This window comes from Pelophylax lessonae, assembly GCF_965119305.1.
Source record: "Pelophylax lessonae genome assembly, chromosome: 7".
Classification (NCBI taxonomy): domain Eukaryota; kingdom Metazoa; phylum Chordata; class Amphibia; order Anura; family Ranidae; genus Pelophylax; species Pelophylax lessonae.
The window spans coordinates 37,267,418-37,283,704 of NC_138774.1; the positions used below are offsets into that span (position 1 = coordinate 37,267,418).

General features: G+C 47.3%; 1 long non-coding RNA gene across 1 annotated transcript in view; it reads left to right on the plus strand.

Annotated features, from left to right (window-relative positions):
- The first annotated feature begins 8,771 nt into the window (after window positions 1-8,771).
- The window catches only part of LOC309559340, a 24,520-nt gene continuing 17,004 nt past the window's right edge, over window positions 8,772-16,287 (plus strand). The window contains exon 1 of the long non-coding RNA XR_014225460.1: window positions 8,772-8,823. This is a non-coding gene — a long non-coding RNA (uncharacterized lncRNA). The remainder of the gene's footprint in view (window positions 8,824-16,287) is intronic.

Genomic DNA, 16,287 nt, shown 5'->3' on the forward strand with positions numbered 1-16,287 from the left:
CCTCACCTTCTCCCCGGATGTTCTGCTGGGTCGCTGAACCTGGGGATTCAGCTCGCGGGATCCGCTGAGCTGGCATTATCCCTGACGTACCGGGCCTTTCCCTTTCCGAGGAGGCCTGGATGGCAGGATCATGAGCCGGTATGGAGACCGTGATTTGCTCACTTGCCATTGGATGCGTCAAGTGTCCTGAAAATTCTGCCAGTGAGTCTTGAACTACCCATTTCAGTAGGGTTGAGACTTGTTGGCTTTCAACCTCTTGGTCTCTGGCTAGCTGTCTGAAGCAGAGACTGCATACTAATTTGCCCTCCATTGGGTCGTTTCCGCACGACCAGCATTTGCCCTTTGGGCGCTGCGCTCCTGTGGCGATGCTTTTATTTTTTGAGAGCATTTGCGTCCTCGTGCTTGAGGCCTGCCAGGAATCGAGGAGTCACTTTCTGCCCTGGAAAAACGTTGGTGATCCAGAGAGGCTCTGGACCTCGTGAAACGGGAATGCGAGCGGCTGGGGCTGAAATAGATAAAAAGGCACGCTCGTCAGGGCATAGGGCACTTTTTTTTTCCCGCTTCTTCTTACTTACCCGATGTTGGCTCTTACCTGATATGGTGGTGGTCTTGTGTGTGTGGCGGTAAGCTCATGTTGAAAATGGAATACCGAAAGGTGCAGGGGGGGCTGCATAGTCATAGAGAGGAAAGGAAAGGAAGAGGAAAGATTTCTAATAATTTTCTTATCTATATACATGCAAAGATACCTTGTGACATGAAATGAACACCTATGTTTATTTAAATCTATGCCAACACACTGACCTTTATATATTTTTTATCACTATCCCCTCCCGCTGCCCCCCTTCGTAAAAACCCCTAGAAAAGGAAAAAAACATTTTTTTTTAAATATATATACAGTGCCTTGCAAAAGTATTCGGCCCCCTTGAACTTTGCAAACTTTTGCCACATTTCAGGCTTCAAACATAAAGATATAAAACTGTCATTTTTTGTGAAGAATCAACAACAAGTGGGACACAATCATGAAGTGGAACGAAATTTATTGGATATTTCAAACTTTTTTAACAAATAAAAAACTGAAAAATTGGGCGTGCAAAATTATTCAGCCCCCTTAAGTTAATACTTTGTAGCGCCACCTTTTGCTGCGATTACAGCTGTAATTCGCTTGGGGTATGTCTCTATCAGTTTTGCACTATCAGTTTTTGCCCATTCCTCCTTGCAAAACAGCTCGAGCTCAGTGAGGTTGGATGGAGAGCGTTTGTGAACAGCAGTTTTCAGTTCTTTCCACAGATTCTCGATTGGATTCAGGTCTGGACTTTGACTTGGCCATTCTAACACCTGGATATGTTTATTTGTGAACCATTCCATTGTAGATTTTGCTTTATGTTTTGGATCATTGTCTTGTTGGAAGACAAATCTCCGTCCCAGTCTCAGGTCTTTTGCAGACTCCATCAGGTTTTCTTCCAGAATGGTCCTGTATTTGGCTCCATCCATCTTCCCATCAATTTTAACCATCTTCCCTGTCCCTGCTGAAGAAAAGCAGGCCCAAACCATGATGCTGCCACCACCATGTTTGACAGTGGGGATGGTGTGTTCAGGGTGATGAGCTGTGTTGCTTTTACGCCAAACATAACGTTTTGCATTGTTGTCAAAAAGTTCAATTTTGGTTTCATCTGACCAGAGCACCTTCTTCCACATGTTTGGTGTGTCTCCCATGTGGCTTGTGGCAAACTTTAAATGACACTTTTTATGGATATCTTTAAATGGCTTTCTTCTTGCCACTCTTCCATAAAGGCCAGATTTGTGCAGTATACGACTGATTGTTGTCCTATGGACAGAGTCTCCCACCTCAGCTGTAGATCTCTGCAGTTCATCCAGAGTGATCATGGGCCTCTTGGCTGCATCTCTGATCAGTCTTCTCCTTGTATGAGCTGAAAGTTTAGAGGGACGGCCAGGTCTTCGTAGATTTGCAGTGGTCTGATACTCCTTCCATTTCAATATTATCGCTTGCACAGTGCTCCTTGGGATGTTTAAAGCTTGGGAAATCTTTTTGTATCCAAATCCGGCTTTAAACTTCTCCACAACAGTATCTCGGGCCTGCCTGGTGTGTTCCTTGTTCTTCATGATGCTCTCTGCGTTTTAAACAGACCTCTGAGATTATCACAGTGCAGGTGCATTTATACGGAGACTTGATTACACACAGGTGGATTCTATTTATCATCATTAGTCATTTAGGTCAACATTGGATCATTCAGAGATCCTCACTTAACTTCTGGAGAGAGTTTGCTACACTGAAAGTAAAGGGGCTGAATAATTTTGCACGCCCAATTTTTCAGTTTTTTATTTGTTAACAAAGTTTGACATATCCAATAAATTTCGTTCCACTTCATGATTGTGTCCCACTTGTTGTTGATTCTTCACAAAAAATTACAGTTTTATATCTTTATGTTTGAAGCCTGAAATGTGGCAAAAGGTCGCAAAGTTCAAGGGGGCCGAATACTTTCGCAAGGCACTGTGTGTATATATATATATATATATATATATATATATATATATGTATATATACACACACACAAAAACCCCCTTTTTTTATTTTTAAATAGTCATAAAATACAAAAAACTGCCTTCTCTCTATTTCCTATCCCCCTCCCCCCCCCTAACGTCCCCCCATAAGACACTTACCTGTTTTAGTAGACTGTCCGTGGCGTGCTGCTTTCTTGACGTCCTGTTCCTATGGACATGTTTTTCCTTGTTGGCTGGAGGGGGTTTACAGTAAATAGGCTGTGGAAATAGCCATGACCCTCCCCCCTCCCAGCTTTTTATAATAAAGTTAATTTGGATGAGGAAAATTACCTTTTCAACATACAATTACTTTTTTCAACTATACAACGAGCAGTAAGAATACAAAACAGAGTTTTTGCACACACCAGCTACTAGATCACCAGGGAATGTTATATAACATTCTACATATCGATATACATATAGGAGAATCATTTTGATGCAAACCCCTGCCCCCCTAACAGAGAAACATCAGTGGCGGAGCCAGAGGGTTAGCTGGGGTGGCAATTGACACCCCAGAAAAAGTCCCTGCCACCCCTGTTGCCACCCCGATCCTGGACAGGTGCATGGCTGGCAGCGGAGGAATCACGGGCAGTGGTGGGATCAGCCGGTTCGCAGAACCGGCTGATCCCTCTAAGCTGGCCGGCCAGGGTCAGGGAGCAGCAGAGCAGTGCGTCCCGAGGCCGAGCCCGCCCATTCTGTGACAATAGCGAATGAAAATTCGCTATTGTCACATGGATCCTCCTCCGGCCAATCAGGGAGCGGGTCTTCCCGCTTCCTGATTGGCCGAATGGCAAACGCCGTGCCATTGGTCGAGGAAGCGCCGGCGGGAGGACTGAGAAGATGCAGGGAGCCGCGGACCGATGAGAAGCTGCTGTGATGACCGTCCGTCCGTGAGGTAAGTAAGCCAGTCTCACGGGGGGGGGATGCTGGCACTCTGCAATGATTGCGGGCAAATGCTGTGGCTGTGGCACTCTGCAATAATCATTGGGGACATTGCTGTGGCACTCTGCAATAATAATTGGGGGCATTACTGTGGCACTCTGCAATAATCATTGGGGGCAAGGCTGTGGCACTCTGCAATAATCATTGGGGGCATTGCTGTGGCACTCTGCAATAATCATTGGGGGCATTGCTGTCTCACTCTGCAATAATCATTGGGGGCATTACTGTGGCACTCTGCAATAATAATTGGGGGCATTACTGTGGCACTCTGCAATAATCATTGGGGGCAAGGCTGTGGCACTCTGCAATAATCATTGGGGGCAAGGCTGTGGCACTCTGCAATAATCATTGGGGGCATTGCTGTGGGCACTCTGCAATAATCATTGGGGGCATTGCTGTCTCACTCTGTAATAATCATTGGGGGCATTGCTGTCTCACTCTGCAATAATCATTGGGGGCAAGGCTGTCTCACTCTACAATAATCATTGGGGGCAAGGCTGTGGCACTCTGCAATAATCATTGGGGGCAAGGCTGTGGCACTCTGCAATAATCATTGGGGGCATTGCTGTGGGCACTCTGCAATAATCATTGGGGGCATTGCTGTCTCACTCTGCAATAATCATTGGGGGCAAGGCTGTCTCACTCTGCAATAATCATTGGGGGCAAGGCTGTGGCACTCTGCAATAATCATTGGGGGCAAGGCTGTGGCACTCTGCAATAATCATTGGGGGCATTGCTGTCTCACTCTGCAATAATCATTGGGGGCATTGCTGTCTCACTCTGCAATAATCATTGGGGGCAAGGCTGTCTCACTCTGCAATAATCATTGGGGGCATTGCTGTCTCACTCTGTAATAATCATTGGGGGCAAGGCTGTGGCACTCTGCAATAATCATTGGGGGCAAGGCTGTGGCACTCTGCAATAATCATTGGGGGCATTACTGTGGCACTCTGCAATAATCATTGGGGGCAAGGCTGTGGCACTCTGCAATAATCATTGGGGGCAAGGCTGTGGCACTCTGCAATAATCATTGGGGGCATTACTGTGGCACTCTGCAATAATCATTGGGGGCATTGCTGTGGCACTCTGCAATAATCATTGGGGGCATTGCTGTGGCACTCTGCAATAATCATTGGGGGCAAGGCTGTGGCACTCTGCAATAATCATTGGGGGCATTGCTGTGGCACTCTGCAATAATCATTGGGGGCAAGGCTGTGGCACTCTGCAATAATCATTGGGGGCATTGCTGTGGCACTCTGCAATAATCATTGGGGGCATTGCTGTGGCACTCTGCAATAATCATTGGGGGCAAGGCTGTGGAACTCTGCAATAATCATTGGGGGCAAGGCTGTGGCACTCTGCAATAATCATTGGGGGCATTGCTGTGGCACTCTGCAATAATCATTGGGGGCATTGCTGTGGCACTCTGCAATAATCATTGGGGGCAAGGCTGTGGCACTCTGCAATAATCATTGGGGGCATTGCTGTGGCACTCTGCAATAATCATTGGGGGCATTGCTGTGGCACTCTGCAATAATCATTGGGGGCAAGGCTGTGGCACTCTGCAATAATCATTGGGGGCATTACTGTGGCACTCTGCAATAATAATTGGGGGCATTGCTGTGGCACTCTGCAATAATCATTGGGGGCATTGCTGTGGCACTCTGCAATAATCATTGGGGGCAAACCTGTATCCTGTCTGTATCCTCTGATCGCCACCTGTATCCTGTCTGTATCCTCTGATCACCACCATCTGTATCCTGTCTGTATCCTCTGATCACCACCACCTGTATCCTGTCTTTACTAGTAATGGCAGCGATCAGCGATTATTAGAGGGACTGCGACTTTGCGGTGGACGAATCTGACACTAAATTACACTTTGTATATTGACCCCCCAAAATAATACCTAGCCACCCCTTTGCCACTCCTGTTTTAAAAGTCTAGCTCCGCCACTGAGAAACATCAAGGAAAGGAAGGAAAGAACCATGAGATATGCTGCCCCTGCTACCAGGGCTGGACTGGGAATAAAATTCAGCCCTGGAAAAAATTTCATACCAGCCCCATAGCATTATTATACCGACCCAACAGCATAGCGCCATTATTTTCTTGTTTATAAAAGGGAAAATCATGCATTTTAAAGCACATTTGAAGAGTGTATTATATATAGATAAGAAAGATATGAAAGCATGTAGTGCTTCATATATATATATGAGCAAATTCCGGTTAAAAGCGGTAAAAGTGCGGACACGATAAAAGAGGTGCAGGGGCTGCGGGCATGGTACAGGAGATGTCGGGGGCTGCGGGCATGGTACAGGAGATGTCAGACTGTGCTGACATGGTACAGGAGATATCAGAGGCTGTGCGGACATGGTACAGGAGATGTCAGAGAGTGTGGACATGGTACAGGAGATGTCAGAGAGTGTGGGCATTGTACAGGAGATGTCAGACTGTGCGGACATGGTACAGGAGATGTCAGACTGTGCGAACATGGTACAGGAGATGTCAGATGCTGTGTGGACATGGTACAGGAGATGTCAGAGGATGTGTGGACATGGTACAGGAGATGTCAGAGGCTGTGCGGACATGGTACAGGAGATGTCACAGGCTGTGCGGACATGGTACAGGAGATGTCATAGGCTGTGTGGACATGGTACAGGAGATGTCACAGGCTGTGCGGACATGGTACAGGAGATGTCACAGGCTGTGCGGACATGGTACAGGAGATGTCAGAGGCTGTGTGGACATGGTACAGGAGATGTCACAGGCTGTGCGGACATGGTAGAGGAGATGTCACAGGCTGTGCGGACATGGTACAGGAGATGTCAGGGGCTGTGCGGACATGGTACAGGAGATGTCACAGGCTGTGCGGACATGGTACAGACGTCAGGCGCTGTGCGGGCATGGTACAGACGTCAGGTGCTGTGCAGGCATGGTACAGACGTCAGGCGCTGTGCGGGCATGGTACAGACGTCAGGCGCTGTGCGGGCATGGTACAGATGTCTAGCGCTGTGCGGGCATGGTACAGATGTCTGGCGTTGTGCGGGCATGGTACAGATGTCTGGTGCTGTGCGGGCATGGTACAAGAGATGTCTGGTGCTGTGCAGGCATGGTACAGATGTCTGGCGCTGTGCGGGCATGGTACAGGAGATGTCTGGCGCTGTGCAGGCATGGTACAGATGTCTGGCGCTGTGCGGGCATGGTACAGATGTCTGGCGCTGTGCGGGCATGGTACAGACATCAGGCGCTGTGCGGGCATGGTACAAGAGATGTCTGGCTCTGTGCGGGCATGGTACAGATGTCTGGCGCTGTGCGGGCATGGTAAAGACGTCAGGTGCTGTGCGGGCATGGTACAAGAGATGTCTGCCTCTGTGCGGGCATGGTACAGATGTCTGGCGCACCACACTGGATATCCAGAGCAGAGATCACACACACACCCACAATGGAGGCAGAGTTCAGGCTCCTTACAGTTACCAAGAAAAAAAAAGCCCTAGAAAATGGGACACTCAGCCATAGCATGGATGAAACCGCACTGCTCACTCAGACACTCACTCTCATGACTCTGTGACCTCAGGCTCACCCCTCACCTGCGATGCTGAGGCTGATGGCCGTGAAGTCTCGTCGTCTGTGTGGGAGACTGGGAGGGGGAGGGATCGTCTGCGCCGTGACAGCCAGTCAGCTCGCCTCAGTAACTTGATACACCAGCACCGCCATCCGCCGCGCAGGGCACAGGCGCAGCCGCCCCGTGACGTCATGCCGCTAACAGCGGCTGACGTAGAAAGAGATGGACGGTCACGGACCGTCATTCTGGAGCACAGCGGGGGCCGGGGGCGGGGCAGTGCAGCCTGCACAGCGGCCATCATCAGCGGCGAACGGCCCCAATCAATGCAGCGGCCGGTGTACCGGCAATACTTAAAGCGGCGCTGCGGGCGGCTCCATTAAAGCGGCCCACCGGGAAATATCCCGGTATCCTGCTAGGCCAGTCCGGCCCTGCCTGCTGCCATAAACAGATCCCACAACATGGAAGCAACGAGATGGACACCATCTCTACTAAGAGAACTCCTCACCCCAGAAGACCACCAGAAGGGGTTCCTCACCTTGTTGGCGCCATTGGCATGCCTAAGATGCAGGACTTCGACCTGGGAGAGGCTGAACCCAGACGGAACTGCAACATAGTCTGTAGGTAAGAGCTTTTGTCTTGAATATGATGGTCTGTAGGTGTTGATCTTTTGAGGACAAAAAGGAGAATGGGGAGGTTGCTCTCAGTCACACTTTTATAGATTTAAACAGGTCCTGTGGGTGGATATAGGGGCGGAGCTATGTCATGTGTATGCTGCCATGTTGACGTCAGGAAAGACCATTGACCCTTCCACTGGCTCTATAACCAAAAGTCTTTACCTTGGTACAGACATAGAGCTGGAGGAATAGTCTGCGGGTGTCTGTGCATTGCACTCGCTATCCACTGATTGATATTGCAATGCTCTGTAGGATCGTATACAAAATAATATTAAAAGGCACGCTTCTTTTCTGCAAATGCTGGTGCATATGTTTTTTTTTTGGTTTGTTTTTTGGAAAAAGTGGACTTAGCCTTTAGGTGGGGAAGGGTTGAGACTTAATTTCAGCTCCTGTTTTCTCACACCGGCCTGTTCACCTGTCTTGTTTCAGATATCAGCACTAGTATGGCTGCCGGTGTTCTAAAATTTTGTCGGACCCGTGAAAATTCCGGACCTTCGTCACTTCCGGTGACGCTCCGTCACCACCAGCTGGGGCGACAGCTTGTGCGAGCCCCGGTGCGCATGCGCACAAGAAATTTTCCAGGTCCGATGAAATTTTAAGACATTAACGAACAGCTGAGTGAGAGGAGGAGGGGCTGAGGTGGGACGCACACACCGCCGCATCATCGAGCAAGGAACATGTTGCAGAGCTGACTTAGAGGAGGCGGGAAGGAAGTGAATACTCTTACTAAATAGTAATGATAAAAAATGTTTTTTTTTTTATCATTGCTATTTAGTATGAGTATTCACTTCCTTCCCGCCTCCTCTAAGTCAGCTCTGCAACATGTTCCTTGCTCGATGACGCGGCGGTGTTGTAAAATTTTCCCGCGGCGGTGTGTGTGTTCCACCTCAGCCCCTCCTCCTCTCAATCAGCTGTTCGCTAAGTCTTAGAATTTCATCGGACCTTCAAAATGTCTTGTGTGCATGCGCACCGGGGCTCGCACCAGCCGGAAGTGACGAGGTCCGGAATTTTCATGGGTCCGACAAAATTTTAGAACACCGGCAGAAACTAGAGGCATCTCAGGTCACCGAGAACAACATTGTGAAAGAGGTGAGTGTGTGCTGTGGAATGCGGCCCCGAGAAATATAAAATGTTGTCTTTAGATTATACTTTAACCCCCGCCCAGCCACAGGAGTGACTGCACCTGCTCAGAAGAGAGCCATGCTGCTGCATCTAGCTGGACCTCAAGTTCAGGACATTTTTGAAACCCTGGGAGCAACAGGGGAAGATTCAGACTATGAGACAGCCATGAATAGACTGAGTGAGTACTTTGAGCCAAAGAAAAATATTCCCTATGAAAGATATAAGTTTAGACAGGCTGTGCAAGAACTGGGAGAAACCACAGACAGTTATGTGACTAGGCTGAAATATCTGGCAAAGTCTTGTGATTTTGGGACTGTAACTGAGGAGATAATCAGAGATCAGGTCATAGAGAAATGCACATCTGTGCACCTCAGGAGGAGATTATTGAGAGAACCTAGTCTCACACTTACTAGTCTGCAGGAGATTGCAAGAGCCATTGAACTGTCTGAGCTCCAGGCTCTGCATATTGAAACCAAGAACACTGCATCTGTCAATACAGTTTCCAAACCTACCTATAATAATAGGAATATCTGGAGTAGGAAAGAGAGTTTTCCAAAGAGGACTTTACATATCACCTGCAATAAATGTGGCAGGGCGGGACACACAAGTCAGGACTGCACTGTGGTACAGAATAAAATGTGCTATGCTTGTGGAAAGACAGGTCATTTTGCAGCTGTGTGTAGAAGTACAACCAGAGATAACAAAACCAAAGGACAATCTGCACAAGTAAATGTTATAGCTGAGGATAAAGAGAGTGCTCCTGACTGTGAATTTATATTCTCCCTGTGTTCTCTGCAAGCTGGGACATTAACCATTAAGATTGGAAATACAGATGTGTCAGTGTTGATTGACTCTGGAGCTACATGCAATGTTATGGACTTGGCTTCTTGGCACAGTCTTAATGGCAGAGAAAATCACCTTAAATTGTGTAACACCACTAAACAGATTTATACTTATGGCTCCAGTACACCACTGCAACTTAAAGGCAAATTTTATACCTCTGTTCAAACACATGAGACTGGTCCTCCATTGCAGACCGAATTCTATGTTGTAGATGGCACAGGGTCGCCTCTGCTTGGTCGTCAAACCGCAATGGCACTAGGGGTGTTACAGATTGGCCGTGATGTAGGCAGCGCAAGAGTGAATATGGTGTCTCCTGCTATTTCTGCATTGAAAGAGGAATTTAAAGATTGCTTCTCTGGGTTTGGAAAATTAAAGGATTTTCAGTTGGAGCTTCACATTGATCCACATGTAAAGCCTATTGCACAGCCAGTACGCAGACTTCCTTATAGCCTGAGATCACCTGTTGAGCACAAACTGGCAGAGCTGCTAGACCTTGACATTATTGAACCTGTGGAAGGGCCCACTCCGTGGGTATCGCCGTTAGTTGTTGTACCAAAGGGCACAGATATTCGGATTTGTGTGGACATGAGATGTGCTAACCAAGCTGTGCAGAGAGAGAGACATCCAATTCCCACTATTGAAGATGTTCTGCATGCAATGAATGGGGCAAGTGTCTTCAGTAAACTGGATTTGAAATGGGGTTATCATCAGATTGAATTGACCCCAGCATCTAGAGTCATCACTACATTTGCAAGCCATAAAGGTCTTTTTAGATACAAGAGGTTGATGTTTGGCGTATCGTCCGCACCGGAGGCCTATCAACATGTGATTCAGCAAGTGCTACATGGTTGTGAAGGCACGCATAACATTTCTGATGATATAATTGTGTGGGGAACAAACACACAGGAGCACGACGAACGTCTCCGTGCAGTGCTAAATCGCTTGAAGGAGAAAGGGTTAACATTAAATGAGAAGAAATGCACATTTCAAATGAATAAAATGACTTTTATGGGCCATGTGCTGTCTGACAGGGGCATTGGTCCGGAGGACTGTAAAATTAAAGCTGTGTCTGATGCCAGAAATCCTGAAAACCCTGCAGAAGTACGCAGTTTTCTTGGGCTAGTGAATTACTGTGCCAAGTTTATTCCAGATATGGCGACTGTCAGTGAACCTTTGAGAGTGTTGACTCGCAAAGCAGTCCCGTGGAAGTGGAGCTTTTTGGAACAAGGTGCATTTGATGAACTTAAGAGACGGCTGACTTGCGCCACAACTTTGGCTTATTTCAATCCTACTGCACACACCCAAGTTATTGTCGATGCTAGCCCTGTGGGGTTAGGCGCCATCTTGGTTCAGAGACAATGCACAGGCGATTACAGGCCTATTCAGTATGCAAGCAGATCCCTCACTGATGTAGAGAGACGTTATTCTCAGACCGAGAAAGAAGCTTTGGCTGTTGTTTGGGGATGTGAAAGGTTTCACACCTATCTCTACGGCCTTGATTTTGAAATCATCACAGACCACAAGCCTCTGGAAGTGATATATTCGCCACGCTCAAAACCATCCGCCAGAATTGAGAGATGGGTTCTCAGATTGTTACCATATCGCTTTACAGTGCGGTACAGACCTGGACCGACTAATGCGGCAGATGCACTTTCCAGATTGCCTCAGTCTTCTGCACCTGTTCATAACCTGGCAGAAGAGTACATTCGTTTTGTGGCTACTAACGCCATGCCTCAGGCATTGACACCGCGGGAGGTTGAAGAATTGTCATCTGTGGATCCGGAAATTGCTCGGTTGAGGAAATGTGTAAGACAAGGGGTTTGGGTGGATTGTGACCCAAGCTATCACAGAATCAAACAAGAGCTGAGTATTGCAGGACAACTAGTTCTACGTGGCAATTGTATTGTGATGCCTAAAGATTTACGGAAACGTACATTACATTTAGCCCATGAGGGCCATCAAGGCATTGTACGCACCAAACAAAGATTACGTGAGAAAGTCTGGTGGCCAGGAATTGACAAGGATGTGGAACGTTTGGTTTCTTCATGTCGAGCATGTCAGTTGGTGGGCAGCAAACCTAAACCAGAACCAGTAACTCACACTGTTCTACCTGAGGGACCATGGGAAGATTTAGCCATTGATCTGTGCGACATTCCATCTGGACACCATCTTTTAGTTGTTGTGGACTATTATTCAAGGTGGCAAGAGGTGGTAGTTCTCACTAAAGCTACATCATCAACTGTAATTGAGGGGTTGGAGAGCATTTTTGCATCTCATGGGTTGCCTAAATGGATTGTGAGTGATAATGGTGCCCAATTTACTTCTCAGGAATTTCAGGATTATCTGAAATCAAATGCTATTGAACATCATCGTACAACTCCATACTGGCCACAGGCTAACAGGAAAGTGGAACGCCAGAATCGAACCTTGCTGAAAGCTTTGCGGATTGCTCATTTAGAGAGAAGAGACTGGAAAAAGGAACTGTGGCGTTTTCTTTTGGCTTATCGCACAACTCCGCATACTGTCACTGGCGTTAGTCCTGCGGAACTTCTTTGTGGTCGCAAATTCAGGACAAAATTGCCAGACATTGGGGGTCCCCCTACAAGTCAGAAACCTTTTCGGCATATTGATGAGGAAAGGAAGATCCGGGCTGAACAGTATGCAAACCACCGCCGCCATTGTCAACCTAGTGGCCTTCAACAGGGTGATAAGGTGTTGCTTCAAAGTGATCGGTTTAACAAACTGGCTCCGTCCTTTGAACCTGAGCCTTATGTTGTAAAGGAGAAAAGAGGTACTCAAGTGGTTTTAGAGGATTTAGATGGACACACAAAAGTGCGTAATTCCTCATTTGTGAAGAAATTTATTGAGTCAGAAGGTCAAGTATCGGAAGATGGCGAACAGGCAAAGAGTAGTGATGATACTGCCAGTGATCCAGACTTCAATCCACAACCATCCACATCGGAATGGCCAAGAGAAAAACGAGCAACAAATCCACCGGCCTACCTTAAGGACTATGTGTATAGTCAGGAGTTTATAGTTTAAATTTTTAGTTGTTCATCCATGCATTTTGTTAATCTTATTAATACGTTGTGCATGTTATGTTTTATTCAAAGAGAGGAGGGAATGTAGTATGGTAAGCAACGGGTTAAGTTGCTGTCTGCAAAATGTTACAATTATGTATATGTCTGGGAGCTGGGTGTGGCTGAAGTTAGTTGCATGCTGATGTGCAGTGAATAAAGAAGCAACCTGTACAGCTTGTCTGTGTTAATACACTACACCCACATAACATCAGAATCAGATATTGGCTACATTATTGCTGACCCAAATTAGGATATTACAGCGACTCCCTGTACCTCTGCCAGACCATACTGTATGTCGCCGATGTCACATACATTTTATACAGCGCTGACAGCGGGGCGCATGTTAGTGAAGGAAATAGTTGAAGCCAGCTTGGCCAAAACAAACTAGAAAAAGCTGATAGGCAAAGCTGGAGTTAGACTTTAAAGAAAATCTTTAGTCACACTTTTATTATACTCTCTCAAGAATGTAAGCAAGTTTTTGTTAATATTATCATAACTTGGTAAAGTTTTCAAAGCCTTGTTTAAATAAACCATTTATAATTACATGTGAACAGGGGGGCAGCCATAATCGCACATCACCTATACAGACTCTGCTTCCTGCTTGTAGTGCTGCACAATGATGGTGTTTTGCTGTGCTTCTGTCTCGGCGCAAACTGATCAGTTTGATCAATAAAATCTTTCTTAGAAGTGCACTGTAGTTAGCTTAGGGCACTTTCACACTGATCTGTTGCAATAACACGTTTTTGCCGCAATTTTACCCCTTTTATGGTGCGTTTTTCACATGTGACTCCAAAACGCAACCACCATTGTGTTTTTGATGCATTTTTGACAAATTGTCTATGCATTTCAAAGGGAAGGTGTGTTTTTGGTGCATTTTTTTGTTTTTTCCCCAGCACCAATCCATACACCAAAAATGCAGCAAGCAGAATTTTTCTAAACGCAGCGGACCCGCAACGGATCATTTTTTTCTTTCCACCCTTTCCCCCCCCCTCCCCCGCATCTCCATCCCCCTCCCCCAATCCATGCCCACTACCAGCTTCATATTCAGCTATATATCATATAACACTATACAAACCAAACAGCAACCACAGTCCACTTTACACCCTTCTGCTCATACACACCACCGTCATACCACCTTTTCCTAGCCCTGTATTTACTATGTCAAATCCAACAAGCAGCTTTTTATGTATGCCCGTGGTCATTGATCATATTTATTGATTCTTCTGGTTTAATTTATCCACTATTGCTGTCATATGTTGGACACTGTAATTATTGTTTTTATTGTTATTGATTATAATATTTTCATTATTAATACTGCCAAGATATGTTCACAATTCCACAACCTAACCTTGTGTATCCCACCATCCATTCAGCTCATGAATGGTTCCCTACTGCAGAACAATCCCCACTGCTTTAAAGATACCATTGCCGCTTTAAATTTGATCCCAGCATTGCCGCTTTTACTGTTAGTACACGCCCGATCGTGTCCTATAAAGTTTGATCTCTCCCTTTGCTCCGGACACTTGAGAAAGGAATGCGCATGCCCGAACCTGGCATCGACGTATGCTCCGAAACGCGTTGTGAAGCCCGGTTTGCCCCCACTGCCCTTCTCTGCACATGTGACGTCAGACGCTGCCGGCCGCTGTTTGAGTTCCTCCAAGTTCCTCCAACGAGTCTAATTCAGCAGAGCAAGCCTCCAGAGCCCACCCGGACGATTAGACTGACTTGAACTGAGCAGACATCCAGCCTCCGCAGCACAACGCCACACATGATAACTAGTACCTTAATGTGAGTCACTACTATCATTTTTGTCATTAAATCATTTACAACACTCAAGAGGCGCTTTCCTCTCTTCTATATATCATAAGATTACATGGTCACACCTTTTTCATTTTGTTTTTTTAATGCAAAAACTGATCAGTGTGAAAGCAGCCCTAATTAGTGGGTGTATAGTTTTACCATAGGCGTGCGTCAACTCCCTGTGCATCGCTCTGCCAGGACCTGCCAATTTAACTCCTGCTCTGGCTCTGCAGCTATTTAAAAAAAAATCTTCCCAGGTCCCATTTTTCAGCTAAGGACCTGGGCAGGGGCTGACTGGCAACTTTTGGCCCGGGGGCAAGTACAAACCAGAGGCCTTTGGTGCAGCCCCCCTCCCAATCTCTCTCTTCCTGGCCTCCTCCTAACCCCCATTCCTGCCTGAAGCTCGGCTCCAGGTACTCTCTACTGATCGAATCCAGGTTCCCCACCTGGCCAGCAGGGGGCAGTTGGGGGGAGCTGGGACAACTCCGTCAGGGCTGGCTGGGGGAGGACAGTCTCCAATGGGGCATGGAACTGGCCTCTGCTCAGACACAGTTTACACCATCCATGCTGGGGGGGCTGCGCATTTTCCGTTTCTTCATCCCACACTCAGTAGGTCAGCGGTAGGTACTTCTTACTTCTCTTCACCAGGAATCCTTTAGTTATGTCTGTGGCAGAAGCAGTGCAGCCTTTTTAAGGGGCATCAGAGCAGCCCAGGGGGCAATTGCCCCCCTGCCCCCTGGGCCAGTCCTCCCCTGGACCTGGGGGCAGAAAAAGGAAATATTTAACCACTTTCGGGTGCAGGCGGAGTGATCTACCGCACTGCGGCTCCCGACAATTAAAGTCCCGGCGGCAGCCTCTTCTATATCAATCCGCTGAGGCAGGCTAGGGCTTTAATTTGTAGGCAAAAGCTGCGGAACGAAAGATTACTCCGCCTGTCCCATAAGTTGTAGTCACCTTTTCACCCTGGTCCGCGTTGCCTAGCTTGGTTCTCAAGAGGAAGAGCCACCACCAGTCCCTGGCTCTCGGCTCAGAAGAAGCACTGCACCCAGGTAAGAGAAGTCGGCCGGACCAGGTGCAGGAGGAGACAGGGTTGCCACCTGTCTTGATTCACCACATGATGGCTCCCTGCAGCACTGATGGCATCCCTCTGTTCTCTCCTGCCAGCTGCTGCGGGGGAAAGGGAGGGGGGGTTGCTATGCTTCTGTTTGTGAATGAATGGTATGCTGCTCAGTACAGAGCACTTTCCATTCATTCACTATCCAGTGCAGCTGAGGCTGCAGAGATAGGGACTGGGGAATCTCTGTCCTCGGTCCCTTTCTTTGTCTCAAAAGTGAGATATTAGGGGTCTGTTTAGACCTCTGATATTTTACCAAAGCCTCCAAACAAGGCTGTTTAATAATAAAATAGTAAAATTAGATTATAAAAAAAAAACATCCACTGCTCTACCGACATCGTCCACTGGCTTACTGACACCATCCACTGGCTTACTGACACCGTCCACTGGCTTACTGACACCATCCACTGGCTTACTGATACCATCCACTGGCTTACTGATACCGTCCGCTGGCTTACTGACACCGTCCACTGGCTTACTGACACCATCCACTGGCTTACTGATACCATCCACTGGCTTACTGACACCATCCACTGGCTTACTGACACCGTCCACTGGCTTACTTACACCGTCCACTGGCTTACTGACACCATC